This window comes from Carettochelys insculpta, chromosome 7, assembly GCF_033958435.1.
Source record: "Carettochelys insculpta isolate YL-2023 chromosome 7, ASM3395843v1, whole genome shotgun sequence".
Lineage (NCBI taxonomy): Eukaryota > Metazoa > Chordata > Testudines > Carettochelyidae > Carettochelys > Carettochelys insculpta.
The window spans coordinates 7,308,388-7,321,634 of record NC_134143.1 but is presented as its reverse complement, the minus strand read 5'-3'; the positions used below and the strand labels follow the sequence as shown (position 1 = coordinate 7,321,634).

At 44.9% G+C, this 13,247-nt stretch overlaps 1 pseudogene; it reads left to right on the top strand.

Annotated features, from left to right (window-relative positions):
* Positions 1-6,325: 6,325 nt before the first annotated feature.
* On the top strand, positions 6,326-12,954 carry LOC142015907 (cytochrome P450 2H2-like; annotated as a pseudogene).
* The last annotated feature ends 293 nt before the right edge of the window (positions 12,955-13,247 follow it).

The window sequence follows — 13,247 nt, the reverse complement described above, 5'->3', positions numbered from 1 at the left end:
CTCCAGCAAATCCACATCCTTGTTATGGTGGGGGGCCCAAAACTGGACATAATATTCCAGATGTGGCCTCACCAGTGCCGAATAAAGAGGAATAACTACTTCTCTAGATCTTCTCAAAATGTTCCTCCTAATGCACCCCAGTATGCCGTTAGCCTTCTTGGCTACAAGGGCACACTGTTTAGTCATATCCAGCCTTTCATCCACCATAACCCCTAGGTCCCTTTCCATCGTACTGCTGTGAGCCAGTTGGTCCCCAGCTGGTAACAATGCTTGGGATTCTTCCGCCACAGGTGCAGGACTCTACACTTCTCCTTATTAAACCTCATCAGATTTCTTTTGACCCAGTCCTCCAATTTATCCAAGTCCCTCTGGATTCTCCCTCTACCCTCCAATGAATCTACCTCTCCCTCTAGTTTTGCGTCATCCGCAAACTTGCTGAGGGAGCTATCCAGGATCTGGCGTGAATCTACTCTTGACATAAGGTAGATATGTTTTCGGTTCATTTGTGGTGCAGATAACAATGGAGGGGAAAGTTCTTCTGACTCCCATAGGCGCTGGTTATTTATAAGGGGTTAATAGAAGTTTCCCGCCTTTTGGATTTGATCAACCCAGTTGTGGGGATGTAATGCTGATGGTTGGACATCCTGCTTTGATATGGGGAGCGTCTGCAACAGTGGCCAGAACCAGAGTACTTCTCTGTTACTTGTTTGTGTAATTTCATCTGTGCACTGTTAAACTATTAAACTTCCACTTGACAGCTTATTTCTCCAGCTCACCATCATGCTCCTGTGTCTTTCTTTAATTTGCGTGATTATCACCTATTGTTTGACACATTGCAGGTGAGTGACTGAGCTGGGTGAATTGTGCTTTGGGCAAGAGAGATGCTACAATAGTTTGTGTTTAGCGACTTGCTCCGACACCCTGTGCTTAGGGAGCCATACTTCTATGTGTATCAAATAAGGAGCCCCCTTAAGCTAGAGGCTGGGACGTGCTTATTTTTGTGCTTTCTTTCTCCTTTCCATTCCTTTTTCCTTCCAGCTCTGAGCATCAGCTCATATACCTACTACCTGTGTACATAGAGAGACCTTCTCCCTGTCTTCACTCATAAAGTACCTGCTGTGCTCCTGTAAATGCCTTCTTAACCCCAACCAAATGTTGCCCGGCTTGTACAGCTGCTTGTGCAACATTTCGCACTGATGACGCAAAATCCCCCAAATCGCAGGAGCACTTGTTGGGAGGCAGCACTTTCCAGTCCCTTCTTTCCTTTGAATCTACAATGCTGGCCATGCCTCAGCCTGGGCAGATGTTTGTATATCTATTAGAAAGTTAAAAGGGAAAAAACTTGATGCAGTCCAAGCCCCGTGTAGTCCTACACAGTTGTATAATCTTTATTTAATATTTTAATCTTCTACAGTTTTTAGTTCAAGTCTCTAAATTTTCCCATGTCTTTAGCTTTGTAACCAAGTGGACTTTAAGAAAGGGAAGCTGTGACCCCAGCTCGAACATTAACAACTTTGTTTGTTATCAACCACCCACTATTATAACACACTAACCGCAACTAAAGCTGGACTGGAAAGTGAAACATTTCAAAGGTTGGTGGGGGGAAAAAACCTAAAGCTTTGCAAAATTGATGGACAGGACGTTGAGCCATGTTTCATTTTGGAAACCCCAAAATGTTCCTGAGATGGAAACATTTCAGTGCTTGTCAAGTGAACTAGGTTCCCACGGCTTGTGGTTTCCCCAGCAAAAGCTGGAAGGCCAAGGAGAATGGGAGCCAGGTTGCTCTGGAGCCCTGGCCCTAGGAGTGCTGGTGCTACCGCTGTCCTCCAAATGGAGTGAGAACGGAGCTGGAAACCTGGGAAGACAGAGACTTGAGAGCTCAGCCTACGAAGGATATATAGGGCAAGTGAAGCTCATGAGAGCGTGAAGAGGATGTAGGGAGGAGGTCTGTGGACCCAGATTTTGTCCCTTTCCTCCTAGGGAGTGACAAGGAGGAAATCTATGCAGATAGGAATTTCCTGAATACTGCCCTGGCCTGGGGAATCTGACAAGAGGCTTGGAGGTTTGAGGTAGCAACAGGGTCTGAGGGATCTGTGTCCCATATTACTTTAGCCAGCCCCAAATTGACTCCCAAGGAAAGACCTCAGGAACCATGCAGTGACAAAGACAATCAACCATGTTTTTAGCGCTCAAAGCAGATGCAATGTACTCCAGAGCTTTCACAGGATTTCGAGCAGATTTTTCCCTAAATATATCTCTGTTGATGAGCATTTGGCACCGTAAATGCAGCGCTTGTCATAATCACGAGGGTTAGCCATCAGCCTGGGAGTAAAAGGGTTAACCTCTTTAGCCAGGTGGGGTTGGCCGATAGGAATGTAGATAAGAATTGAATTTTGGCTCCTCCCCTCTTCTGTTCTCTCTCTATTTTTTTTCTTTTTCTTTCCAGCCATGAGGGGGAGAGAGACAGAATATCTCCCTCCAAGAACAGGCCCTCCAATCTTCTGTAAGTAGGTTAAAGTTTAGAGAGATCCATTTGGCTTTATTGTTTTAAGGTTTGGGAGGTGGGATCTGATGTCTGTGCACTTCTTAGAAATGTTCTTTTACTCTCCTTGTAACTAAGTTCTCGGCTCATGATGAAGACTTCCCATATATTTTACTTTGTAACTCTTCCATATAGTCATAAAGCTTGCAACAGAAATATTGTTGTAATAATAAAAGTTCTTTCTTTTTCTTTTTCTTAACCTGGTATTGGTTAATGTTTGTGTCCTGGTTTTTTAATTTTGGGGCTAAAATTTCCCAAGTAGTCTCTCCCTGGTTTCCTTATTATTACTAGGGTTATGGCAGCGAATTTTGTCCCCCAAATCTAAGGTTTTTTTGCATTTTTGGGGAAAAGTTTAAACCAAAACCTGGTAGATAAGGTTTTGGAGGTAATTTTGCTGGCCCCCACTTCTGCATTTATCTTGCAAGAGTGGGAAAGAAGCCATGACAGCTTGTCTCTAGTTTACCCATCTGTTGGGTATCCTGACAGGCTCAGCCAGGCTTAAGTAGTTTGGGAGCATTTCCTGCCTTATCAGACTTGCAAAACCATTGCAACAGGGGAGCTGCTCCCATTAACAGCCCGGTCACCACTACTCAGCAGGCTTTTGCAGGTTTCTGAAAGCAGTGCAAGCAAAGGAACATGAGAACGGCCATACTGGCTCAGACAAATGGTCCACAGAACCCCGTACCCTGCCAATAACAGATACTTCAGAAGGAATGAACAGAACAGGGCAATTTATCCAGTGATTTGTCCACTGTCAGCGTCTGGCAGTCAGAGGTTTCAAGACACTAAGAACATTGTTGCTTTCCCTGTATTTTTTATTGTATTTTGGTAGGTAGCCCCTCGTGTCCAACGATGATGTCTTGAGCTTACACAGGCTCATCGCTTGTGGAGTCGCATGTGGCTGAGGAGTCCAAGCTTTGAACGGGATGGGCGTTCTCAGTGGGGGCAAGGGAATTGTCCTGGCTCTGTTGGTGCACCTGCTGCTCTTGCTTTCTTCCTCTCATGAGCATCAATGACGCGTACGCCTCACTGCTCTTCAAAGTTGTCATACGCATGTCATACGAGAGCACACCAGCCTGTTGGGTCTTTCATATTCTGCTCCAGCTGATCTGGTTTGAAACCAGCATGAGGAATGTTGGCATTCATGCAGTCTCCATACCTCTTGTGATGCCTGCCTCAATTCCTTTTTGCCCTGGGAGAGTTCACCATAGAGCAGCTGCTTAGGGATTCTTGACTCCTCCATGTGTACGATGTGCCCTGTCCAGCGAAGCTGGGCTTTCAGAATCATGGCTTCGATGCTTGTGGTTCCTGCTCTATCCAGGACCTCCAGGTTCATAACTCCGTCCTGCCATGGAATGTGCAGTATTGACCTCAGGCTGCGTGTGTGGAAGCTCTCCAGCCATTTTTTATGTTTTCTGTACAAGAGCCAGGTTTCATATTCATACAGGAGACTGGTCAGGACTACAGCCTTGTACACTCTCAGTTTAGTGGATGGTTGCATGTTGTGCTGATTCAAGACTTGCGCTCTCAGAGGTCCTCGTGCCCAGCTGGCTTGGCAGATTCTGGCATTGATTTCTTTGTCAAGGGAGCCATCATTGGCTATCACACTGCCAAGGTACTTGAACTCCTGTACTGTTTTTAACTCTGTTCCTTCAATCAAGACTGAAGTGGGGAGAGCAGCACTTCCTGCAGAGGGTTAAAACAGTAACTCGGTCTTTCCTAGGCTGATGGTCAAACCAAACAGGCGAGTGTCATCCTGAAACTTGTTGACGATGAGCTGGGGATCAGATGCCTTGTGTGCCATAAGTGCAAAGTCATCAGCAAAAGGGCTTCAAGGATGAGCCTCTTAAGCATCTTTGTTTTAGCATTCAGACGACGAAGCTCGAAAAGTGACCCATCAAGTGTGTATTTTATGTAGACTCCGTGGTGCAGGTCCCTAAGTGCGTGGCTGAGGACGCACGAGAAAAAGAGGTTGAATAACACGGGGGTCAACACACAACCTTGCTTCACACCGTCGGATATCTCAAATGGATCTGAGGACTCACCATTTGAAAGAACAAAGACCGTCATGTCATCGTGGAACAGGAGTGTGAAGTTAACGAATCTTTGACCATCATATGTAATCGCCATTGATGGACCCATTCTCCAAGAACTTCTCTACTTGTTTTAACCCTGCCATCAGATGTCACTGATGTATCGTGATTGGCCAGATATTGATAGACGTTCGGCTGTATGCAGGTGTTGACCCTGTGTGCTACCCTGGTTCTGCCCAGATAGCCAGCACAACAGACTCTGAGAGAGCCCCTGAGACGCACACAATCAGGTAAGATGCAAGGTGTTCGGACAGGTTAACTGTCTTGAGCTTTGCTCAGTATAGTTCTAGCTCGCAGGATACGATGTGGACAGTTATGCTACCACATGTATGGCCATTGCAATGGACCTGCTCAGTGAGAGGTGGGATTTTCCATTGCCACATATAGACAAAGACAGCCCCTCCGAGATACATTTTTATGCCTAGCTCAGAGTAAGTTACACAGCACTGCTAACCTATCATGCTGTCCTCACCTCACTTACATGAAATTCAGCTTGTACTTGGCTGCCCGGGAATACAACCTGCCTATAAGTCGGGAGTAAACTGTAGTGTTACTAAGAGCTTAAGAGCTAAGAACATGCTGTGAAGATTACGGTACCACAAGCTACCTAGGGTGTGGAAGTACAGATAAGGAAAAGAGGTTTGAAATCTTCATGCATATTCATAAGATGTTCGATGTGGTCAGAGGTGGTATTTAAAAAGAGGTTCCCTTATTTGAGTAAAAGTGATCCACGGAATGAACCCAATGGTTGACCCCATGGGACACCTCAGCTGGAATCATCCCTCTGTCAGTGATCAGTAATTGAGAGGCCGGCTGGAAGGATCTTTAAGAAGGTGTGTGTGGCTGCACTTTTAAGGATTTCATGCAAAGAGGAAAGGGAGGGAGGTGGGTTAAGTCACATCTCGGTGAGGGGCATCACAAGTAATGGGGGCTCTGTCCCAAAGTGGCCAGTTCCCTCCTCCTCTGAAGACATGGCCATTTGTTCAGACGTCCACGTCCAAGGAAGGACCCAAATCCAGATACTGGCTGGGAGATAATGCGCAAGGAATCACACCCAAAGGGGTGAATAGCGAAAGGGCTCTGAATTTGCAATAGGGAGGCAGAAGTGAAAATGCTGGGGCAATTGGGGACTTTGTGTCTGGAGACCTCACAAAGTGGGGAGGTGGTAAGTGTGGTGCAGTGGGCTGAAGAGGGCAATAAAGCAGCAACCCAAGATGGGGGCCAGCTGAGAGAGGGGCTGACAGGAGTTGGCTGTGTGCCAGTCTCCAAACTTTATCTACAACCTGTTGAGCACCGTGAAAGGCCATCACCCTTCTTGTATGTGCCAGCTGGCGCCAAGACTCTCGGGGTCTGTGCATAGAGTGGATGATGATTTCATGGACATCTAGGGGTTGGAGAGGGGCCTTGAAAGGTTTCATGTAATGATTAATTTTTGGTCTGGGTCAGGGAGAGCACCAGCAGCAAACAGTTGATATGCAAACAAAAGGTCAGAGGAGTCCATTTTGAGTTTGTCAGTATCTAATAAACTTGGTTGGCCCTAGATAATCGTGTTGCCTCAGAAGAAAGGAGAGTCATCACTGGCTAATTGCTTGAACTTCGCACTGTGTGTTTGACAGCAATATACGGAGTGTGGGTTCTGAAATCCAAAATAATCCTTTTCCAGAAGCCAGTAGAATTGCTGGACTCTTCAATGGAGCCTCTGGGAACAACCACTCTTTTCCTATTCATTTGTGTTTCTTGCCTTTTTTTCTTTTCAATATGGAGAAAAAGGTCTGGAAGGGGAAAGCTGCTGCCTGGCCCCATTGCTTTTCCCATCGTAGGAAATGTCCTGCAGGTGAATTTGAGGGACATGAGCCAATCTCTACATAAGGAAATGGAATTGTTTTCCTTATGAGTGGCTTTGTCTCAGGGAGGCTAAATGTGGGCAAGAATGTTGTGGGAGATTGAAGCAAAAGGTTTGCCCCAGTCAAGGTGTAACGTTTCCACTGACTTCCCCATGTCCACAGAGTCAGTTACCTAGGCATAGAAGTGACTGTGATTACTCGGGCATCACTTGCCCTTGGTGAATCCATGTTGACTACTCTTGATCACTTTGCTGTCCTCCAAGTGCTTCAAAATGGATTCCTTGAGCATTCACTCCATGATTTTTCCAGGGACTGAATCAGGCTGATGGGTCTTGAATTCCCTGGTTTGTCCTTCATTCCTTTTTAAAGATGGACACCACATTTGCCTTTTTCCAAACATCTGAGAGCTCTCCCGATTTCCACAAGCTTTCAAAGATAATAGCCAAAGGCTCTGCAATGACATCTGCAATTCCTTCAATAGCCTTTGATGAATATAACTTTTCTTATCGCTACCCTTACTTCTCTGCCGGTGAGGTGCTGCCTTGAGAGCTGGGCATTAAAACAGCCACTGGTGTTGCCACTCTACCCTGCCTTCAGAGCTGCATGGGGCCTTTGTTTTTGGGAGCGTGGCCATAAGAAACAGACACAGAGCAAGGCCGTGTGATCAAATAAATTAGAGAAGCACCAGGCTGGAAATTTAGGTAGGGGGTGTGAGGATCTACATTTTGGTTTTAGTTGCTTCTGTCCTTTACTACGTGACATGAGAGCAACTCATATTTTTACGTTAAGTGGCTTTAGTAAAAGTACATTGGTCTGTTGTGTTAATCAATGACAGCTCAGTGTATAGTACGGCCCAGTTTTCACGGTATACTTTGGCTCCGAGCCGATTATGCTGCTGTCTGGATACACGGCTGTAAAGGAAGCACTGATTTGACCAAAGGCAGGAGTTCAGTGGAAGAGGAACCCAACCATTCTTTGAGAAGATTGCCAAAGGAAGAGTTACATTTAAGAGGTGTATCACTGATGTTCTCTGCTTATGGAGAACACAACTCAGAAGACAGCTGGTGTTTTGCTTGGCTCTGTTCTTCGAATGATTCTAACTTTAGCCGCCTGTTGATATCCCAGTGGAGTTCTGATTTTTATCAAGTACCAGTATATTCCTTTTGCTCTAATTACTGTGCCACTTTACACTGTGTTAGTAAATAAAATACAGCCATTGGGCTAACAACCGATGGAAAGAACCAGATGGAGGATTTTGTTACATACACGTCAATGTCATATCATGTTGTTACTAGAAGACAAACACCACAATATATGAATTTATGTTCTTTCAGTGACCAATATTTCCTTAAGTTAGACAATTTGGAAACCTGAGTTGATGTCCTCCCCTCTCGCAGCATGCGGTCTCCTCCTGTTTTTCCAGGTATTGTCTTCAGCAATTGGGATTGATGGAAGCAGCTTCGCCGATTTGCCCTCACCAACCTGAGAAACTTTGGGATGGGGAAGAAGAGCATTGAGCTGCGAATCCAGGAGGAAGCCTGTTTTCTGGTGGAAAGGCTCAGAAACACCCAGGGTGGGGATTTGCTGTCTGTGTGCTGAAAACTGAAGAGTAAACTTAAGACTCTCTTGTTTTCCTTTTCTTGTGAAAGTAACTTTGGTTGAAACAGTAGCTGCGCGTGTCATAATCTATGTTTTCCTGAAATTAACTTTGTGAGAAAAGTTTGTGAGATAACCGTTCCCGATGCTCATCTCCCATGTTTTCTATCCTCTGTTCTGTGGCCAGTGAGCAAATGGGGAAAGTTGGTCTCGAGGAGGTGTAAACTAACACAGGGAACTGAATTAGGGTGGTTTGGTTTTTCTCCAGTCCAAAAGAGATGGGACTGTAGGATTCCTTCCTTGCATTCAGAGAAGGGCAAGAAGTCTCAAGTGTCACTTGAGAGGGGCTCTCAGAAGGGACTGACAGCTCACCCTTGAAGTGTGACACCACAGCTCTACCTCCCCACTGAATATTAGAGACTGACCTCTGGGCATGGGGCCACCAGATCCAGAACATCTCAATAGCATCAAGGGCTGAAGGTGGAAATACTGATTTATAAACATGACTCTGGCTTAATTTTGCTCCAGGGCGGCCCTTTGACCCCACTGTCTTCTTCAGGTACGCCATCTCCAACATCATCTGCTCTGTCATCTTTGGGGACCGGTTTGACTATGAAGATAAGAAATTTCTGACTTTAATTCATCTCGTCATGGAAAACAATAAGTTGTTCGGCTTCTTCCTGGTCCAGGTGTGTTCTGGAGTTTCTTCCGCTTCACTGTGGATGGAAGGACGGAGGCTTTTTCTCAATATTTATTTTACTGTTCATTTCCCTTAAATAGGTGTTTCCATTTCTCATCATGGTCCCGTTCTCCATGTCAGACTGCAGCTATTCCCAATATTGGGGTCAAACTATTTCATTTTGCAGCTGCAATTGAGTCAGTTGGGTAAACACTATGGTTATTTGGCCCACAGTAAAAAAGATGCGTTTTTCCTTCTACCTTTATAGCTGTACAATTTTTTCCCGACTCTCCTGGATTACATTCTGGGGTCTCACCACAGGATATTTAAAATTGATGAGGAGCTCAAGAGATTTATTTTGGAGAGAGTGAAGAGTTGTTAGACCCCAACTGCCCTCGAGAGTTCATTGCTGCTTTCCTCATCAAAATGGTAGAGGTATGTCAGAGCAGAGGTTGTGGAGTGAGTGTGACCAATTTGGGTGTTTTTCTCTCTGCACAAGACTCAAAAAAGAACGTGGTTTCTGAACCTGAAACTTCCATTCTAATACCCCGTCCTGCTCATCTCATTTGTGTGAGAGATGCTGGTGGGACTTCACCTGTAAGAGAGGCAGGACTGGTCCCTCAGGCTGTGCACACGCTGCATTGAAAGATGCACAGGAAGCAGTGGCTGGCAGTTTCAAAAGGCTGCCTGTGCTCTTACCTCCAGACCTAGCCTACTCCTAGCTTACTGGAAATGCCTCTTGCAAATCCCCCGTGATATTTTGCAACAACAGCCTATCAGCAGTTCTGTCACGGCCGGCCTTGCTCAGCAGGTAACCAGGCATTTGCACGTTCATTGGGGTTTTCCTTCCTTTGGAGCATCAAAGTGAAACCATTTGGCTCCTAGTTTGAAAGTGGTTTCCTCTTGAGTTCAACTTTCTGAAAGACACCAGATGGTTCATAGATTGGGTGGAAGGTGAGAAGGCTCAGGCCTGTATGAACAGATGCCACATACTCCGATTGTCAGTGATGAAAGAAATATGACAAAACTCTCTGCAGGAACGACAGAATGACCAGTCGGACTTTACCACTGAAAACTTGGCAAGAAGCACAGAAGATTTATTCCTTGCTGGGACAGATACAACCAGCACCACCCTGAGATACGGATTCCAGATTCTTCTGAAATACCCACACATAGATGGTATGACATAGATAGACACAATTGCTAGTTTTGAAGAAATGAGGGTTTCACATGCTTCCGGGCATCAGTCTCTCATAGAGTTCAGATCCCTTCCTCTTTCGTCATCAGACGGATCTAGGCTTAGTTTGAAATGATGCATCTCACCACTGTGTTCAGGCTGCTCATTGGTTTACTGAGAGGTGTTCGGGGATAGGTGTTTTGGATCAGTGGGGACAGCTGTCGCCATTGGAAAAGCACCAACACGGCTGCCTTTACCAAGCCTCCTGATGGGCCGTCTCAGAACAGGGCCGTCAAGTTGAAATAGACCACGGGCCAGGAGAAACCGTATGTGTTTGTGCAGGAGAAGTCTTCACTGCCCCTGGCCAAATGGTGCCTCATTTGTGGGTAAGAGGTACCTTTCCATCCCAGGGCTGTCACGACCCTGTGTTCTGTTTGATAACACAGCAAGGCGTGAGCCGTATCACCACCCCATAGCTACAGTGTTGGTTCTTTGTCCTAAGTACCATGTATAGTAGCTTCTGTGACCCTCAAACTGACCAGTTTTGTTATGTTCCCCATCTAAGAACTGTATATGTGGCAATGTGGCAAAAAAATGGGGAAAACGATGAGGTCTCTGGAGTTTAATTTTATTCTGAATGTCATCCATGTGCTGACAGAGAAAATTCATGAAGAGATTGATCGTGTGATTGGCTGAGGCCGAAGCCCCTGCATGGCAGACCAAAGTCAGATGCCCTTCACGGATGCTGTTTTACAAGAGATGCAGAGATTCATTAACCTTGTTCCATTCGCTGTGCCTCATGCTGTGACCAAAGACATTCATTTCAGACAATATCTTATCCCCAAGGTTAGTTCTCAGGGTTTCTCTGTTAAAGTTCACTTCTTCTGCCTTTTCCTTTTTGAATTATTCGGAATAGAAATGTTTTGAATGTGGCCGATGTTCTTCACAATTACTGGCATGAAAAAGACCAGAACCCAGCATTCTGCAGGCCCAGGTGTCATTCCGGAGAAAAGACTTTGAACCTTGTTTACCATTTCAGACACGGAATTGATGTCAAATAGAGTGGTCAACAGTTTTGCCTCTTTTTGGGAGTCTCTTGGGTGAGGTCAGTTTCCTAACTGGTTCTGTTCCCTGTCTCCTGCAAGCTCTACACGTGCTCAAATATTAATAAGCAGCCCTACTCAAAGTGCTCACAACCTAGGGTGACAACGGAGCTTCACTTTGAGCTATATAGGCATTTTCAGCATTATTGTGTTCCTCTTAGTTATGGGGAAACTATTGGTGTGATAATTCAATTATAAGGACGAGGGAAGCTCAGATTCTTCTGCAAGTGAGCAGAGAGAGGCACCTAATATTTCTGAATCTGAATCAGCATTTCCTGCGAACATATGCAGCTGCTCAGGAGAGAGTCAACTGCCACCCAGCTGATTAACAGAGCACCCACAGACAGATTTTTGTTTCTACCAGTGGTGCACACACAGGCTTCTGTGCATGTAAAAATTAATTCTGCAAATTTGGGCAAAAAATCCATACATGAATGGAAAAGATGTGAGGGAACATTGATCTGAATCAGACTTTTGCAAACCTCTTTGCCGTCAAAACCAGGGTGATGTTCTCATGGGAGCAGACTTTTCCTGAGATTCCAGGATCTTGTTGTTCCAGGTGGGCTGCAGTTTGATGGGTTTACCTTGTCTCCTGGGATGTGATTATTTGTAGTTCTGTTTGAAGCATGACTTTCCAGGGGATGCAAGGAAATGCAGCAAAGGAAAGTGTGTCCCAGTTTCTAGTTCAGTGAGATCTGGAGATTTTTTACTTTGCAATGTAACCACTCAAACTTTCTTTATCTGTATTTACTAAATCAGGGCACCACAGTATTCCCGTTTCTGGAGGCCGTCCTATATGACAGCAAGGAATTTCCAAATCCGGAGCATTTTAACCCAGGGCATTTCTTGGATGAAAATGGTACCTTTAGGAAAAGTGACTTCTTCATACCTTTTTCTGCAGGTAAAAGACACTGTATTTATTTCAGACTCCAGATCATTCTCTCTTTGCTTTTTCTTGAGTATACAAAGAGTCCTCAAACTCTAGTCTTCTCAGCATTTGCAGGTCATCCCTGAGACAGAGCTTCTCATAACAGTGGAGCATCTGTTGGTTGCCAGTCTTTCTTTCTTTCTTTCTTTTTGACCTGCTGGACAACCATTACTCTCTCCTCTGCCTGGCAACGTCCTATCTCCCTTTGTCTGTTTGTCTCTGAGCTTGCTGTGGATGAATTGTGATGGAATGCACATGAAAGAGTAAAGATGAAGGGAGTAACGTGCAACAGGGTTGAAGTTAACTGTGCATGAACATCTGGACAGAAGGAATAGAGTCTGCTTAGTGTATCAACTTTATTCCAATCAAGGAAGATCACCAGTAACTCCGTTAGTAAAAAGAAAACGAACTTCTTTGGTCTTTTGTCTGCCTCCAGCCTGCTGCTTCCCGTACCTGCACCTCTCCGCTTGTTTCTTCCATCCTCCACTGAAGAACCATCAATCTTAAATATATTAGCAGGTTCGAGATTTGCATTCCTCACTCCTTCCCCCCCTGTGGATTTGTGTTTTAAAGGTTACTGATCATATGGAACTCAGCCTTTCAAATGATCTCTTACTGAGGACTCAAGTCTGCCAAAGTTTTCATGTCTTCCTGGACTCTTAGCGATGGCCATTATCTTCTATACAGTTACCCTGAATCTCTCTAGGCATCTAACTTTAACCCTGAGCTTTACTTCCATTGTGACAGTATTTAAAGAATATTGCATACAAAGATCTCTTGCATCTCCTCAAACTTCCTTTTCTGTCGCAGGGAAACGGATGTGTGTTGGAGAGGGGCTGGCTCGCATGGAACTCTTTTTGGTACTGACAACAATTTTGCAGAATTTTACCTTGAAGCCTTTCGTGGATCCCAAAGACATTGATTTAACTACAATGTCAATCTTTGTGATACGTTTACCAAAAACATACGAGCTCTGTGTTCTGCCTCGCTAAAGATCATGAAAAGCCACCGCAGGCTACGTCCTCACATGAAAGTTCATGTGAAATAAGCCATTCCGTAATAGCTTATTTTAAATTAACACGGTTACATGCAAGAATGGATTACAGCTTTTTTGGAAGTATCGCTATTCTGTGTCTTAACAGTGCCTATTTTGCAATAGGTGTTATTTCTCCTGCAGTGAGGTTTAAGAAACTTGAAATAACACACCTGCCCTTTTGAATTTATTTTGAAATAATGTGTAAGTGCTGTAGATGCTTACAAAGTTATTTTGAAAGAACAGGTCTTA